This window comes from Chiloscyllium plagiosum, unplaced genomic scaffold, assembly GCF_037043375.1.
Source record: "Chiloscyllium plagiosum isolate Xiang-an unplaced genomic scaffold, Cpla_swu_hap1 HiC_scaffold_3, whole genome shotgun sequence".
Lineage (NCBI taxonomy): Eukaryota > Metazoa > Chordata > Chondrichthyes > Orectolobiformes > Hemiscylliidae > Chiloscyllium > Chiloscyllium plagiosum.
Genome location: NW_028270141.1, coordinates 16,104,597 through 16,123,462, shown reverse-complemented (window position 1 = coordinate 16,123,462; position 18,866 = coordinate 16,104,597). Strand labels below are relative to the sequence as shown.

Here is an 18,866-nt window from a genome sequence, read left to right as displayed (position 1 = left end):
CAGTCCAGTGATAATAGCACTAGGACATTGCCTCCCATTATGTATTCAGATTATATATTTTCAAGTCAGGATAGGTGTTTTGTTACATAATTTACAAAATGTTAATTCGTGGGCTCAGCAGGTCTTTCCAAAGTCAAATGAAACATTGGTGTTTATTGCAAAGAAATTTATAAACAAGAATAGGGATGTTTTACTGCAACTGTACAGGGTTTTGATGAGACTACATCTGGCATATTGTGTACAGGTTTGATCTTGTTATGAAAAAGCATACAATTGCATTGGTAGCAGTTTAGAGGAGGTTCACTTGATTCCTTCCTGTGATGAAGGTATTAGATCGTGAGGAAAACTTGACGAGGACTTGAAAAAAATGTGAGGTCTTCCTATTTAAACAAGTAAGATTCAGTGTGAAAGTGATAGGGTGAATACCAGGAAGATGTTTCCTCTTTTAAGAGGAGAAATCTTTTCTCTCATGAATCCTGTTGGTCAGTGATGCTCTCATTTCCAGAAAATATAGTGGAAGCTGGGTCACTGCAATTATTTAAGGCTGAGTTAGATAGGTTTTGATAAATAAGAGAATGAAGAGTTTTGGTCACAGACAGGAAAATGGAGGTGAGGCCCTATTCAATTCAATTATCATCATATTGAATGATAGGAAAGGTCCAAAGGGTAGAACGCTCTCCAGCTTTGTGTTCCCATTTTGAGAACCAGAGGACACTGATTTGAGGAAATTGGCAAAAGAGCCAGTGACATCATGAGGAAACCCATCTGAGGTGAATAGGATCTGGAATCTACTGTCTGACAGTGTGGTAGTGGTGGATTCAAACAAGCTCCAAAAGGAAAAAGAAAATTGCAATGGAGAAAGGGCAGTGAATGAAGCTCATTAGCTGTGTTATGTTGCAGAGAGCCAGTACAGACAAAGCTGGGTAACTGGCCTTATTCCACACTGTAATCATTCTAAGATTCTAAGTTAAAGCTCTCAACCACTCCACAATGTTCAAAGTTACTGCAGAGTAGAATTTTAAAATTGACAACCTGGTAGAAAATGGATGGGGGTGTGAGCAAAGCTGTGAACATTCCCAACGTTTGGACATTTATCCCAGTTCTATTGCTCTTCTGATGTCTTCCACAACACCTTACTATCTGGCCATATTCCCCTTCAGACATGTCCTCCATGAACATTGCTATGTTGTTTCCCACTTATCTCTTTAGTCCCGCAGTTATCTCTCCTTTTCCCATCATTTCTGGCTCCTTCTACAGTGTCTTCCTTTATTCTGACCTACTTAAGAGTAAACTCTGCTTCACCTCAAGGAGGTTGCAGCCAGAAAATTAATTCCATAAGTGCATATCAGTCCGGGCGTTAAATTCAGATGAACATCATGCAATTCCTTGGTGCTTATAGCTTATGGATTACTTTCCCCTCTGTATCCCGGCTCCCTCCATTGCCTCCAAGAATTCATGTCTTATACAGCATTCCATTAAGTTGAAAGATAAATATAACTCTTGTGTTCTTAAGGTGTTTTCAACATGAAAACGGTAAGTATTTAGAAACCTATTCAGGCATAAAGCTTTTAATAAGACTCTGTTTCAGATTTATTTTCTCTGTTCCAACATTGACTCTTTACAAGCGGGAATGTTTGGAACAGCACCTGGCATATCTAAAAAATGAGGAAACAATCTGGGAAAGCTATGAGACAGGATTAGATACAAGCTAAACAGAGAAGTGGCATTCAATGGACAGAGCTAAGTGATCCCACAACCAACAGATCAGGACTAGGCTTTGGAGTCCAGCCACATTTACCTGTGAATGGTGGTGGACAGTTAAGCAACAAGCAAGAGGATGAAGCTCCACAATTATTCCCATCCTTAGTGATGGGGGAGCCCAGCACAACAGCACAAAAACAAGTGAACCAATTCTCAAGACAATACCTTGACATACCAGTGTCAACTCGCCTAGTTTAAAATTTAAACAAAGTTTGGCAGTTAACTGTCAGTCATCATGAATGGGCACATTCTCCATGAAAGTGCCTCTATCAATCACTTGCCAACCAATCAACATTCTCCTCTCATAGAGCTTATCTTCGTTCCTCCCTTTACCTTGGTATTTCTTGGGAATTATCCTACTAAGTTCAGGGTGAAATGCTTCATTTCCTTTTTAGCAATACTCAAGTACTGTACTACAAAGCAACTATTAATATGTTTAATTGCTATCACTTCTGACAAGGTTTTGACAATATTCGATATGAATCATTATAAGCTGAATGCATTTGAGGCACTGATGTAAACCAGACAGCAAGCCAATTTCACAGATGCAAAATGAATACAAGATACTTAGCATTTTCAACATGGTTTTTATATTGTATTATATTTTGCAGTTCCAGTCGCATCCAAATTTTGTAAAGCATTAATAATGAATCAGCAGTAAGCAAACTCGAAATTCACCCATTCAATCAATTTCTTTGAACTTAAATTGGCAAATCTCAGAATCACATCAACATTCTGACCATTCTGAGAATGATTCATAATAACATCTTACAGATGATGCATAACAGAATATTGTGCTCTTTTTTTCATTTTAATATGAAGCTCAGAAGGACAATGTAAATGCAAGCACCATGGTGGGTGGCAAAGTGGCTCAGTGGCTACCACTGCTGCCTCATAGTGCTCGGGACTTGGTTTCAATTCCAGCCTTAGGCGACTGTCTGTGTGGAGTTTGCATGTTCTCCCTGTGTCTGCATGGGTTTCCTTCGGGTGCACTGGTTTCCTCCCAAGATCCAAAGATGTGCAGGTCAGGTGGATTGGCCATGCCAAATTGCCCCAAGCGTCCAGGGATGTGCAGGCTGGGAAAAGCAAAGTTAAAGAAATAGATGTGGGTGGGATGCTCTTTAGAGACACAGTGTTGACTCAATGGGCCAGGTCATTTCCTCAGCCCTGAAGCTCTTCAACCATGTCCTGAAACAAACTCGCTATCACAGTTACATTTGCTTCCTCAGTGCCTGTCTCCGTAACCAACTCACCCCACACGGACTCCGGACCACCTTTAAACCAGCAGAGTTCGGACCCGAACAGGACAAACAGTACAGACTACAGATTCAAAAACACCAGCAACGGTTCTCCATCAAGATCCTCCGCTCCACGCTTGCAGCAATGCGCCGGTACCTAACCTCTCTACAGTCTGCCCTGCCTCAGCTGAGGGCCACACTCTCTCAGAATTGCAAAGGACCCACTCTGTACTACATCCTCAGGAGAATTCATACTCTCAACAAACAGTATTTCAATTCCATCTCAAACATCAAAAACTGTAAGTACAACAAACTTTTATCTACCCAGCTCCATAACCAGCGCTCCTTGAACATTCCAGAAGATTCCCCTGGCCTCGGAAACACCATTAGCCATGTGGCTGATGCAGCTACCACCCCCACGCTGATTGATGATGTCACTTCTGCCCCCATCATGGCCACTCCCACAGCCACTTCCACCCCTCACAATTCCTCATGCGTCACACCCACCCCTCACATCATTGCCGATGCCACACGCTCAGTGACTTCCGCCACCCCTACTGCCGTGTCTGCCAACACTTCCGCCCCCACCAGCGCCACTCACCTGCATTCTGCTGACACGCCCCCCACAGACCCCACTGTCACTATCCCCACCCCCCAGAACCCCGAGGGGAACACTACCCCTGCTCATGACTCTACCCCCATTCCCCCCACCATCACACCCACTCCAGGTACTGGCTCCGACCCCACTCCCAGCTCTACACCCACACCAGCTCCCAGCTCCCAGCCCTGCCGAGTTTTCACCATCCCCCCAGACCTCCCCCTCACTGAGGACGAACGATCAGTCCTCAGCAAAGGACTCACCTTCGTCCCCCTCCGTCCACGCATCAATGAATTTAATACACGCCGTGACATCGAACAATTCTTCCGTCGCCTCCGCCTCCGAGCTTACTTTCATAATCAGGACTCCCGCCCACCTTCCGAGGACCCCTTCGCCCACCTCCAACACACTGCATCCACCTGGACACCCCGCGCTGGCCTGTTACCTGCCCTCGACCTCTTCATTTCCAACTGCCGCCGGGACATTAACCGCCTCAACCTGTCGACCCCCCTCCCCCACTCCAACCTCTCACCCTCACAACGCGCAGCCCTCCAATCCCTCTGCTCCAATCCTGACCTCACCATCAAGCCAGCGGACAAAGGGGGCGCAGTGGTAGTCTGGCGCACTGACCTCTACATCGCTGAAGCCAAACACCAACTCGAGGACACCTCTTCCTACCGCCCCCTTGACCATGACCCCACCCCCCATCACCAAACCATCATCTCCCAGACCGTACAGAACCTAATCATCTCAGGAGATCTCCCACCCACAGCTTCCAACTCATAGTCCGGGAACCCCGCACTGCCCGGTTCTACCTCCTTCCCAAGATCCACAAGCCTGACCACCCTGGCCGACCCATTGTCTCAGCATGCTCCTGCCCCACTGAACTCATCTCTACCTACCTCGACACTGTCCTATCCCCCCTAGTCCAGGAACTCCCCACATACGTTCGAGACACCACCCACGCCCTCCACCTCCTCCAAGACTTCCATTTCCCGGCCCCCAACGCCTCATCTTCACCATGGATATCCAATCCCTCTACACCTCCATCCGCCATGACCAGGGCCTCCAAGCCCTCCGTTTTTTCCTCTCCAGACGTTCCCAACAGTACCCCTCCACCGACACTCTCATTCGTTTGGCCGAACTGGTCCTCACCCTTAACAATTTCTCCTTTGAATCCTCCCACTTCCTCCAGACCAAAGGGGTAGCCATGGGCACACGTATGGGCCCCAGCTATGCCTGTCTCTTTGTTGGCTACGTAGAGCAGTTGATCTTCCGTAATTATACCGGCACCACTCCCCACCTCTTCCTCCGCTACATTGATGACTGCATTGGCGCCACCTCATGCTCCCGCGAGGAGGTTGAGCAATTCATCAACTTCACCAACACATTCCACCCTGACCTTAAATTTACCTGGACCATCTCTGACACCTCCCTCCCCTTCCTGGACCTCTCCATCTCCATCAGTGACGACCGACCTGACACTGACATCTTCTACAAACCCACCGACTCCCACAGCTACCTGGATTACACCTCTTCCCACCCTACCTCTTGCAAAAATGCCATCCCGTATTCCCAATTCCTCCGCCTCCGCCGTATCTGCTCCCAGGAGGAGCGGTTCCACCATAGAACACATCAGATGGCCTCCTTCTTTAGAGACCGCAATTTCCCTTCCCACGTGGTTAAAGATGCCCTCCAACGCATCTCATCCGCATCCCGCACCTCCGCCCTCAGACCCAACCCCTCCAACCGCAACAAGGACAGAACGCCCCTGGTGCTCACCTTCTACCCTACCAACCTTCGCATAAACCAAATCATCCGCTGACATTTCCGCCACCTCCAAACAGACCCCACCACCAGGGATATATTTCCCTCCCCACCCCTCTCCGCCTTCCGCAAAGACCGTTCCCTCCGTGACTACCTGGTCAGGTCCACGCCCCCCTACGACCCACCCTCCCATCCTGGCACTTTCCCCTGCCACCGCAGGAACTGTAAAACCTGCGCCCACACCTCCTCCCTCACCTCTATCCAAGGCCCCAAAGGAGCTTTCCACATCCATCAAAGCCTTACCTGCACATCCACTAATATCATCTATTGTATCCGTTGCTCCCGATGCGGTCTCCTCTACATTGGGGAGACTGGGCGCCTCCTAGCAGAGCGCTTTAGGGAACATCTCCGAGACACCCGCACCAATCAACCAAATCGCCCAGTGGCTCAACATTTCAACTCCCCCTCCCACTCTGCCGAGGATATGGAGGTGCTGGGCCTCCTCCACCGCCACTCCCTCACCACCAGACGCCTGGAGGAAGAACGCCTCATCTTCCGCCTCGGAACACTTCAACCCCAGGGCATCAATGTGGATTTCAACAGTTTCCTCATTTCCCCTTCCCCCATCTCATCCTAGCTTCTAACCTCCAGCAACCCGATCCCCTGACCTGTCCGGACTTGTCCGACCAGCCCAGCTCCTTTTCCACCTATCCACTCCACCCTCTCCTCCCTGACCTATCACCTTCATCTCCTTCCCCACTGACCTATTGTACTCTATGCCACTCTCTCCCCACCCCCACCCTCCTCTAGCTTATCTCTCCATGCTTCAGGCTCTCTGCCTTTATTCCTGATGAAGGGCTTTTGCCCGAAACGTTGATTTTGCCTGTCCTCGGATGCTGCCTGAATTGCTGTGCTCTTCCAGCACCACTGATCCAGACATCAATGGGTTGAATGGCCTACTTTCATACTGTAGTGGTTCTAGGGACATGCCCGAGCTCAAAACTACTGTACTGCATGCTAATACCACAACCAGACATTTTTATCTTACGACAAAGCATTATGCTGTAAATGCAACAATCTGACAGACATTAGGGCAGATTTTGATTTTGAACATAAGAGTACCACAGCTAATAATGAACCAACAACCCACTTCATCTTTCTCTTACTTTTTACTTTCATTGACTTTAATGAGAACGTACAATCGGCTCCAACTTATCTCACAATTTATGCTTTTGTACCAATTCAAGATTTATCTACATGAGTTTTATATTATAGCTTTAATTTGCATATTCAGCAATTAGTAAATACCCACAGCAAATTTAATTCCTAATCTTTTCAAGCAGCTTATGAAAGGTAATTTAGTGGTAAGACTGTTCACCCTTTGGGACATAATTTTCTTGAGGACAAGTGCAGTGAGTAGATTTTATAGGGGCAGACAGATTGCCCAAAATTCAATCTAAAAGTTCATTGGTACCTTATTGACAAGAGCTAATTGGCTGCCATGGAACAATAATAGACTAGGAGCAGCTTGAATTAGTGCAGTAGAACTTGGCACACCATAGATATGGACAAGAGAGCTTCTGGCCAAACTTTGTACTCCCAACAGTATCAAGACAGTAATGGACCTACAACTTCCCATGATAAAGTGAAGGCAGGTAACTTCAGGTAACTTTAGGGCAACCATGCCTGGGAGATCCCAATGAGAGGAGACAAGAAACTCAGTGAAGATTAGCCTAGAAACGCCATGCGGCATAGGAGCAAAATTAGACCATCCTGCCCATCAAGTCTATTCCACCAATCAATCATGGCTTATAGGCTTCTCAACTTCATTCTCCTTCCTTCTCCCCCTAAATTTGTATCACTGTACTAATCAAGAACCTATCTATCTCTGTTTAAATATGCTCACTGCCCTGGCCTCCACAGCCCTGTGTGATAATGAGTTTCACAGATTGACCACAGAAATTCCTCCTCATCTGAATTCTAAAGAGTTATCCCTTTCACCTGAAGCTGTGTTTTTAGGTCCTAGCCTCTCCTACTAGTGTAAACATCTTCTCCATGTTTACTCTATCTAAGCCTTTCAATATTTTGTAAATTTCAATCAGATCCCCCCCCCCCTCAACCTTCTAAATTCTGTTGAGTACAGAACCAGAGTCCTCAACTGCTACAGATATGACAGACACTTCATCCCCAGGATCATTTTTGTAAACCTTCTCTGGACTCCCTCCAATGCCAATACATGCTTCCTTTGATATGGCACCCAAAACTCCTCACAATTTTCAAATGCGGTCTGACCAGAGTCTTACGCAGCCTCAGCAGTACATCTCTCCTCTTGTATTGTAGCCCTCTTGAAGTGAATGTTAACATTGCATTTGTCTCCATAGCTGCCAACTAAACCTGCATGTTAACCTTAAGAAAATCCTGAACTAGGGCTCACAAGTCTGTTTGTGATGATGCTGCTCCTTTCACAAGGTTATTCTGTCCTTGTTTTTCTTTTGGAGAGGGGTGGTGAAGGCACAGGTTCTGATGTGTCTTAAAATATCTACTTTTAAGTTTTTTTTAAAAAAACACTTGTACAATGAAAGAGGAGAGGCCAGTTCTCCTAATTCAGGATTTTTTCTAGTTTTGGGTTGGTTTTAGCTGTGGACCCAAAGAAACAGCTCCATCCTGATCCCTTCTCTCTCACTCTCTCTCACTCTCTCTCTGACATCTTCTCCTGTAAGGACTGTATTTGAATTAACTTTTTTGCCAAGGGGTGCAAGAAATAAGTTGCGTTTTTGTGTCAGTTGAGTTTTCAAATAGTTATGTTATTCTAAATTTGTTTTCTTTTTGTCCGTGTGTAAATAAATTCTGTGTTGTTTAAAACCGAGTGGTTGGGCCAGCTGCATCACTCCTGGAATATCCACCTCACACCTGCTTAAAGCAACGAGCAAAGTTAGGGTCTGGGCTGTCTTCTTGAAATATTTTGAGGGGGTCTGGCCTGGTCTGTAACATCTTTGTGATTCAGATTCAGATTTCCAAAGAGTAGCTCGGGGGGGGGGGGGGGGGTGGTGGTGGCTGGAGAGGGTGACAGTCAAAGCAGGAGTTACGGTCTTTGGGTGGAGGAATGGGGGTTTGCTCTCAAGGAGAAATGGGCTATTCCAGGCTGACAGCAATCAGCTGTCATCACTGCCTGTCTCACCCCTGCCTTTCCGTACAGAACTGAAAAATTGCTGCTCAGACAAAATGGGGCCTATATTTGGTGGTAGAGTCCTGAAGACATGTGGTCTGTGACATCTTCCACATTATGGGATAGGTCAAGAGTGAACGGAACGGCAGCCATATGCACTGTCAACTATTCTGAACATACTGTGTCATTTCAACTGCACAAGCAGAGTCTGCGGAAGTCTTTCTTGCAGAAAAAAAAAGTAACATCTATATTTTTTATTTATTTCCAAAATCAGTCACTGTTGGCAAATGTAACTGAGTTCTCAAGATTATGATTATTCTTAGCCAACCCGTGGAAGCATTGTTTCACGTTATAACAAAGGCAGAGAGGGCACATGGCAAGCCCTGTATCTTTGCCTGGCTGTGTTAACTCAATATTCTTACAAATATGCAGCTCTCCCTCGAGGCTTTTCCCTGCCTGATTGATGCTCTGTAACCACAAGCCTGAAAAGAAATCTTCTTAAATGCCTCCTTCTCACTCTGCTTAATCACAATTGGCATGATGAATGGAAGACGAGAGAGATGCAGACAGTCAAAAACGCAGCTTGACAAATTGAAGATTTGCATCACCAGAGCCCCAATCATAAGGTTGCTATAAATGGAAAGTTTGGAAGATCATCTTTATTTGCACCAATTCGTGTGGCACCTAAACAGACCAATCCACAGTCAACAACCTGCAGCAAAGACTCTGTTCATATTTTGACAGCTGTAACAAACCTCACCACAGTAGCTAAGACAATCCAAAGCATTCTGAAATGATCAGTTGGATATTAGATAAAGCAGCATATAGCATGCTTTAAAAAAATGTGAAATTGCTCCATCTCCCAATGTTAGTGCAATGTTTAAAAAAATGCAGAATCCCACTCTGGGATTCATAATAAGAAAAAAAACTCCTTCCTTAGTCCATACATTTTATGTACACCAGGTTTCATTGAGGTTTGTTAACTACTCTTTGAGATTCATACAAAACAGACTTCAGGGGCAAAATATTTTGCGGACGGTGCTGATGAAGTGACAAGATCACTGAACTAGCCATCTATAGTCCCTATTACACTGAGAACATGGTTTTAAATCCCATTACTGGCAGCTGTTGGAATTCCCCTGGAGGGTCATAGGCTGAGGGGTGACCCCATAGGGGTTTATAAAATCATGAGGGTCATGGATAGGATAAATAGACAAGCTTTTTTTTCCCTGGGGTGGGGGAGTCTGGAACTAGACGGCATAGAGGTGGGGTGAGAGGGAAAAGATATAAAAGGTACTCAAGGGACAACTTTTTCACGGAGAGGTGGTGCATGTCTGGAATGAGCTGTCAGAGGAAGTGGTGGAGGATGGTACAATTACAGCATTTGAAAGGAGTTGGATGGGCACATGAATAAAAAAGAGTTAGAGGAATATGGGACAAGTGCTGGCAAATGGGACTAGATTAGGTGAGGATATCTGGTTGGCAAGGACGAGTTAGACTGCAGAGTCTGTTTCTGTGCTGTACATCTCTTATGACTTATGACTCTAAAATCTAAACTGGAAACTAATCTCAATCGTGAATGTGAAGCCATCATCAATTGTTGCAAAAAGCAATCAAGATGTGAATGTCCTCTAAGGGAGGAAATCCATCATCTTTAGCTAGCCTGGCCTATGTTTGACTCTTGAATCTAGAAACCCCACAGTGTGGAAACAGGCCCTTCAAGTCCACACTGACCCTCCAAAGAATAACTCACGCAGACCCATTCCCCTACCCTATTACACTATATTCACCCCTAACCAATGCACTTAACCTACACATCCCTGAACACTATGGGCAATTTCGCATAGCCAATTTATCTAACCTGCACATTGTTGGATTGTGGGAGGAAACCAGAGGAAACTCATGCAGACACGGGGAGAATGTGCAAACTCCACACAGATAGCCGCCCAAGGGAGGAATTGAACCCGGGTCCCTGGCGCCATGCGACAACAGAGCAAACCACTGAGCCACCATGCTGCCTCACCTGCCATAGTGGGATTTGAACCATGGTCCCCAGAACATCACCTGTGCCTCTGGATTAATTGTCTTGTGACAATAACACTCAGCCATACCCTCTTCTCAAAGCGTAACTCCATCACAATGCGGCTTTTAACTGTCTTCTGAATTGGCCAAGCAAGTCACTCACCTCGGAATAAGGAACAAATGTTGGTCATTCCATTAGCACCCACACCCTATGAATGAATTAAAAATAAACTCTCCATGAATTTCAATGGTGGAGATAATAGGAAGTTGGAAGATGTTAATAGAAAACAGAATGATGGAACATGTTGAGAACATGTTGGACAAAAGATGGAGCAGAGAAAATATACTCATTTACAAGAAATGAGGAAATGCAATCCACATATTTAGCTTGTCTTTCTCTATAAAACCTCAAAACGGACAAACTCTTGAATTGAGAGAAAGTGAGGGCTGCAGATGCTGGAGATCAGAGCTGAAAATGTGTTGCTGGAAAAGCGCAGCAGGTCAGGCAGCATCCAAGGAACAGGAGAATCGACGTTTCGGGCACAAGCCCTTCTTCAGGAAACAAACTCTTTGAGATTCATACAAAACAGACTTCAGGGGCAAAATATTTTGCGGACGGTGCTGGTGTAGTGACAAACAAACTCAAACTCTTGAATTGAACCAATTTCTTTAGTGTCAAGATCTGATAAACCAGTACTGTTGGGATCCCAAGACATTTGGGAAATCTAAAAAAAGACCACATGTATATATACACAAGACAAGCTTCTAGATACACATTTGCCCACACCCAAAAACAGACAGATGTACTTGATTTATTCATGTTGCATCACATAAAAACTTTGCTTTTAGTCATTCCTGACAGTGAATTTTGTGAACTGTAAAACATATGTTAGAATGGACTTTTTTTTAGTGTGTAAGCACTCTTTTGAACGTATAATTTAAAAGACCCTGACGTACAAGAGCAGAATTCAGCAATTCGGCCCATTGGGTCCAATCTGTCATTTGATCGTGGTTGATATATTTCTCAAGTCGAGAGCGTAGTGCTGGAAAAGCACAGTAGGTCAGTCAGCATCTGAGGAGCAGGAGAATCATTATTTCAAGCATAAGCTGTTCATTAGGAAGGGCTTATGCTCGAAATGTCGATTCCCCAACTCCTTGGATGCTGTCTGACCTGTTGTGCTTCTCCAGCACTACGCTCTCAACTCTGATCTCCAGCATCTGACATCCTCACTTTCTCCTGATGTATTTCTCAACCCCATTCTCCTGCCTTCTCTACATAACCCTCAATCCCCTTATTAAACAAGACCTATCTATGTCTCTCTTAAGTACACTCAATTCACTTGGCCTTCACAGCCCTCTGTGGTAATAAGTTCCACAAATTGACCACAATCTGGCTGAGGGAATTTCTCCTCGTCTCAGTTCTAAAGGGTCGTTCCTTCACTCTAAAGCTGCGCCCTCGGGTCCTTGTCTTTCTTACTCATGAAAACATCTTCTCCACCTCCACTCTAATCCAAGCCTCTCAATGTTCTGAAAGTTTCAGTGAGATGCCCCCTTAGTCTGTCTAAATTCCATTGAGCACAGAGCCAGAGTCATCAACCACTCCTCATGACAAGCCCTTCATCCCTGCGATCATTCTTGTGAACCTCCTCTGGACACCCTCAAATACCACACAACCTTCCTTAAATGCAGGGCTCAAAACCACTCGCAATATTCCGAATGCAATCTGAGCAGAGCCTTATAAAGCCTCAGTGGTACATTTCATACATCATAGATCGTAGAACAACTACAGTGTGGAAACAGGCCCTTCGGCCCAACAGGTCCACACTGACCCTCAGAAGATTTTAGAGTCCATTATTAAGTAGGAGAATACTTGCACTGCGTTGCCAGCAGAGGTAGTAGAGGCAGGCACGGTAGATTCATTTAAGATGCGTCTGGACAGATGCATGAGTAGGTGGGAAGCAGAGGGATACAGATGCTTAGGAATTGACTGACAGGTTTAGACAGTAGATTTGGATTGGCTCAGGCTTGGAGGGCCAAAGGGCCTGTTCCTGAGCTGTAAATTTTCTTTGTTCTTTGTTCTTTAAACCCATTCCCCATTACTCTACATTTACCCCAGACTCATGCACCTAACCTACACATCCCTGAACACTGTGGGTAATTTAGCATGGCCAATTCACTTAACCCGCACATCTTTGGATTGTGGGAGGAAACTGGAGCACCCGGAGGAAACCCGCACAGACACAGGGAGAATGTGCAAACTCCACACAGACAGTGACCCGAGGCTGGACTCGAACCTGGCGTCTTGCAGTGTTAACCACTGAGCCACTATGCCGCCCTTTTATTCTTGTCCTCTTAAATGCTAACATTGCATTTGCCTTACTAATTACCAACTGAATGTACGTATTAACCTTATGAGAATCCTGAATTCGGATCCCCAAGTCCTTTTGTGTTTCAGACTTCTGAAGCATTTCCCTATTTAGAAAATTATCTATGCCTGCGTTCTTCCTACCAAAGTGTATATCCTCATACTTTCCCACATTGTTTTCCATCTGCCACTTCTTTGTCCACTGTCTTAGTCTGCCCAAGCCCTTCTGCAGCCTCCCGCTTCCTCAACACTATCTGTCCCTCCACCCATTTTTGTCTTATCTGCAAACTTAGCAAGAACACCCTTAGTTCTTTTGTCCATGTCATTAATGTATATCGTGAGCAGTTGTGACCCCAATGCATACGCCAGCAGAAAACCACTAGTAACTGACTGTCAGTGAAAATGGCCCCTTTGTCCCTACTGTGTGCCTTCTGCCAGTCAGCCAATCCTCTATCGATGCCAATACCTTTCCACTAATACCATGGTCTCCTATTTAGTAGACTCGTGCATGGCACCTTTTTAAAAGCCTTCTGGAAATCCAAATAGATCACATCCGCTGGCTCTTCTTTGTCTCACTTGCTTGTTACCTCTTTAAAGAATTCTAAAAGATTTGTCAGGTATGATTCCTCCCTGCCCCAGCCCCTTGACAAAGCCGTGCAGTCTCAGCCCTGTTTTACTATGCACTTCCAAGTATTCTGCAATCTCATACTTAATAATGGACTCTAAATTCTTACCAATGTCTGAGGTTGGTCTAATTGGCCGAGAGATTCCTGCTTTCTGCCTCCCTCCCTTCTTAAACAGGAGTGTGACATTAGCCACTTTGCAGCCCCCTGTGACCCTCCCTGAAAGATCACCACCAATGCTTCTTCAATCTCCTCAGCTACCTCCTTCAGAAATCTGGGGTATAGTCCATCCGGTCTGGGTGATTAATCCTCCTTCAGCGTCCCCAGCACCTTCTCCTGAGTTGCTGCCACCACACTTGCTTCTGGGCCCTGACAGTCTTATCGTTCTGGGATGCAGCTGGTGTCTTGCACTGTGAAAACTGATGCAAAGTGCCTACTCAGTTCCTCTGCCATTTCTTTGCTCCTCATTGCTACTTCTTCAGCCTCATTTTCCAGTCATCCGATATTCACTCTTGCTTCTCTCTGACCTTTTAGCTCAAAAAAACCTTTTGAAATCTTCTTTAAAATTACTTGCTCGCTTAGTCTCATATTTCATCTTCTTCCCTAAAACCCCCCACCCCGCCCATTGCTTTTTTAGTTATCCCTGCTGATGGTTTTTAAAGGGTTCCCAAACCTCTGGCTTCCCACTATTCTTCACCACATTGTATGCTTTTCTTTTGCTTTTATGCTATCCCTGACTTCTCAGCCCTGGTTGCCTCATCTTCCCTTGGTATGTTTCTTCTTCCTTGAGGTGAATTTCTGTTGTGCCTCATGAACTTCCTCCCATTGCTGGTCCACCATCTTCTCTGCTCGGCTCCCCTTCCAATCAACTCTGGCCAGAAACTCCCTCATGTCTTTGTTGTTACCTTGACTCCATTATAATACTGTGACATCTGATTGCAGCTTCTACCTTTCAAATATGGGGTGAATATTATTATGCTGTGTTCACTGCTTCCGAGGCTGCTTTCACTTTAAGCTCCCCACTCAAGTCTGCCTCATCACATGTCATCAAATCCAGAATTGCCTGTTCCCTAGTGGGCTCTACCACAAGTTGACACAAAATCAGTCTTGTAGACGTTCCATGAATTTCTTTTCTTGAGATCTACTCCCCATCTGATTTTTCCAGTCCACTTGCATATTGAAGTACCCCATGATTTTTGTAAGGGTGCCTTTCTTACATACCTTTTCTATTGCCTGATTTATTTTCCTACCCACATTCTGACTACTTCTGGAAGGCCTATTCACAGGGCCCTATTTCCTTTGCAGTTCTTCAACTCTAACCTTCCTACTCTCTATCACTTCATGCAATCAACTTACTTACATTTTTACTGACAACACAAAACAATCCCCTCAGCCTGTCCTTTCAATAGGATATATATCCTTGGATATTCAGTTCATAAAATTATAGTATCCTGACAGTGCAGAAAGAGGACATTCAGCCCACGCCAACCTTCCAAAGAGCATCCCACCCAGACTCACCAACCCCACCCTACCCTATAACCACATATTTCCTTTGGCTGACCCATTTAGCCTGCACTATGGGCAATTTAGCATGGCCAATCCACCTCACCTATACACCATTGGAGTGTGGGAGGAAACCAGAGCACCTGATGGAAACCCATGCCAACAGGGAGAATGTCCAAACTCTACACAGACAGGACCTAAGGCTGGAATTGAACCCAGGTTCCTGATATTGTAAAGCAGTAGTGCTAACCACTGAGCTACTGTGCAGTTTCTAGGCCTTAGCCCCTTGCAGTAATATCTCTGTGATACCCACAGCATCATACGTGCTAATTTAAATCTGCCCAACAAACTTATTTAGCTTCTTTCATATACTGTGTGCATTTCAGTACAAAACCCTCAGTCCTGTGCTCTTTTACCTGCTGTGTCTGAACTTAGGTTCCAGACACTTTCCATACTCTCTGACGTTTTGCTTCTTCTGGAAGCTTTAGTAACCTCTGCTGAGCCTGACACACCTTTAACTTTTCCTATAACTTTCCACGTAGCTGAATCCCCTTACTATTTAGTTTAAAGCTCTATTGATAACTCTCGTTATGCAATTTGCCAAGACTCTGGTCCCAGCATGATTCAGGTAGAGCCTGTCCCATTGGAACAGTTCCCTCATTCCCTAGGACTGGAGCCAATGTCCCATGAACTCAAGCCCATTCCTCCCACACCAATCTTTCAACCATGCATTTACTGCTTTAATCTTGTTGACCCTGCATCAATTTGCTCGTGGGTCCAGTGGTAACCCAGAGATGATTACCTTTTAGTTCTGCTTTTTAATTTAGCCCCAAGCTATTCATATTCCCTCAGCAGAATCTCTTTCCTCTTTCCATCTCTATTATTGGTATCTATTTGGACCACGACAACTACATTGGTGCTCCGGTTTCCTCCCACAGTCCAAAGATGTGCAGGGTCAGGTGAATTGGCCATACTAAATTGCCCGTAGTGTCAGGTAAGGGGTAAATGTAGGGGTATGGGTGGGTTTCGCTACGGCGGGTCGGTGTGGATTTGTTGGGCCGAAGGGCCTGTTTCCACACTGTAATCTAATCTAATCTAATCTACATCTTTCCCCACCCACTCCAAGTTCCCCTGCATCTCTGATGAGATATCCTGAGTCTGGGAACCAGGCAAGCAACATAACCTTCGGGACTCTCAATCCTGGTCACAGAGAGGTGTATATTCCCTTGACTATGCTATCCCCAATTACAAATACATTTCTCTTTTCTCCCCACTCTTGAATGGCTACCTGTACCATGGCTTGGGGAGTTTACTCATCCTCCTTGCAGCCCCCATGCTTATCCACACTGGGAGATAGAATCTCAAGCCTGTTAGACAACCTCAAGGGCTAAGGTTCCTTCAGTATTACCACCTGCATCCTTCTACATGCATTGCTCATAGTCACACCTTCTGATCCTTGACCATTGACCGAACTTGAAGTAGTTTAGGTAAGGGATGTGACTGCCTCCTGAAAAACAGCATCCAGGTAAATTTCCCCCTTCTTGAGGTGTCGCAGTGTTCGAAGCTCAGCGTTCAGCTCATCACCTCTGAGCCGGAGTTCCTCAAGCAGCCAACACCTGCTACAGATGTGGTCACATGAACTCCAACGGGGTCCACCAGCTCCCTCATCAAGCAGATGCAACACATCACCAGGCATGACATCTCTATTTTAATACTTAGTTTCGTTAATTTGATTTTTTTCTTTAAATGTACTGGTCATTTAATTTGTAACCTATAAATATTTCCCCTACCTATCTTCAGTCTGAAAATAACCTGTAGTTAAATTAGTAGCTATCACTAACTAATGAACTTGTGGTTTACCTGTGATGTCAGTCATTTGTACTGGGCTCCTGATCCTGAGTTTAAATGCATCCTGTTAAAAAAAAACATGCAAACTATCAGCCAAAATTAAAGGAAGCAAAAACCACCTCTTCCCCTCTGCACCAAATTCCTACGCTGCCTCCAAATTTCCTGAATAATATATTCACTCAGACTGTGTGTCACTCCGGATAAGATCTCTCTTTCTTGACCGTGCAAAGCTTACTGAGACATAACTTGTATACTTATACTTTAAAAAAATCAGAATAAGTTGCACTTGTTCCTTTCGATTTGCCTATCAGTTCTATAGTTCAGCAAAGGTTATTCAACTCCATGCCAACCACTGACTGTATCCTCTTCAGGACATCCTGAGAATGTGGAAGACAAGATTTAAATACAAGTTTTTTTTAATTTCACAATCAAGCAAACACCAGAAACAAAATACATACCTGACCGGTCATGATTCGAATGCATGTTACGAAGCCTTTTTTTATTTATTATTTAACACATGCCATTCATTTCTTTTCACAATACTTAATTCTGTTTAAAAATTTAATTTCATACAAATATATCACATCGGTCTTTTCTTCACTTTGGCTCTTCACAGCTGTTATTGCTTTAGTTTGGCAACTCTTCAGTAATCCCGCACAGAATTGTTATGTTGTGGAAGTATATTATTGAATAAAGAAATGTTGTATTTTCTTTTTGAGTTCCTCCAATGAAAAGGATATAACAAAAACGCTTCCTGAGGAACCAATTGTGCTTTTGAACAGTGTTTCAGCAGCTTACTTGGTTTCCTATGGTGATTGGTATTTATACACAGCAGTCGTCTGTTACAGAATAAGTTTGTCCTTTCTTATGTGCCAACCTTCCAATTGGTGAAACAACAAATACTTGGAAGTTACATAACTGGCATCCATGAAGGATCTGCACAAAACAGAGACCAAATTAAATTGCTCTTGGACTCAGGTTCAGCGCTTTGGTGCAGGAGTTACAAGCCAATGATTCACAGCCTCTAACTTGGGCCAGCAAATGAAACCTCCATAGAAGACAGACAAAGGAAAGATAAATGTGCACTTTCTACTTTTTCAGGAGCTGGCTACCCGGCCAGTCTCATCTCTCAAGCGTTCTGGGTTGCGCAAGCAAACCAACCAAGGCGAGAGCTGATAATTTTGACAAATACATTTGTAATGATGCAAAATTTATCAAGTCCTCTACGAAAATTCACTGCATGGAAATGATTTCTATTTCTCAGGTCACCCAGATTCAGATTAAGTGCACAGCTGGACCAGATAGCTACTTCAAAAATGCAATGAGATATTAGCAAAACTATGAATCTGTAAAAAAAACGCTTAAATTTTAATTGATGTTAGTGTCGATGCTAAGGGTGGACAACCACTTGATGAACACTTAAAACAGAATAAATTGAAATCTGGAAAGTAATGCACATTACTTTTAAATATGTTGTCGGGTTCACTGGCATGGAAATGGCAATTTTAGCTAGAAGATGATACTCTAAATATTCTAAATTTTTAATGAAAGGTGCCTTCTTATTAAAGCTGAGCCAAGTTGAGAACTGTGTATAAATTATTTCAGTTTGATGGCTTTTGTGAGTTATTTATGTGGGCGTGCAAAATAATGTTCAAAAATTAGAAGATTGTCCATCTTGCAGTGGCTCATGTTATTTGTCTCGCAATGCAGCTGCACTAAACATGACAAATAATGCACAAGTGATTAACATAGCTGTTACCTTTCTACCATTCTTTTTGTCAGATTAATAGAATATTAATGTAAATAGAATACCTCTGAGTGCTGATCATTCAAAACATCCTGGAATGTGATACAGGATTTACTTCATGTTGGAATAAATCAAATTGTGAAATAAAATCTTTTAACCCAACCATCACGGGATGAGAGGGGCAGTGGTTATGGGAAAGCTGAAATTATCAGATCAACCTTCAGTTTT

General features: G+C 44.3%; 1 long non-coding RNA gene across 1 annotated transcript; it reads right to left on the bottom strand.

The window, feature by feature from the left end:
* Positions 1-2,334: 2,334 nt before the first annotated feature.
* Positions 2,335-17,623, bottom strand: LOC148150523 (uncharacterized). The gene is made up of 3 exons (XR_015751777.1): positions 17,350-17,623; positions 16,904-16,955; positions 2,335-2,837 (listed from the first exon to the last, which is right to left on the bottom strand). It is a non-coding gene; the product is annotated as an uncharacterized LOC148150523 (long non-coding RNA).
* Between the last annotated feature and the right edge of the window lie 1,243 nt (positions 17,624-18,866).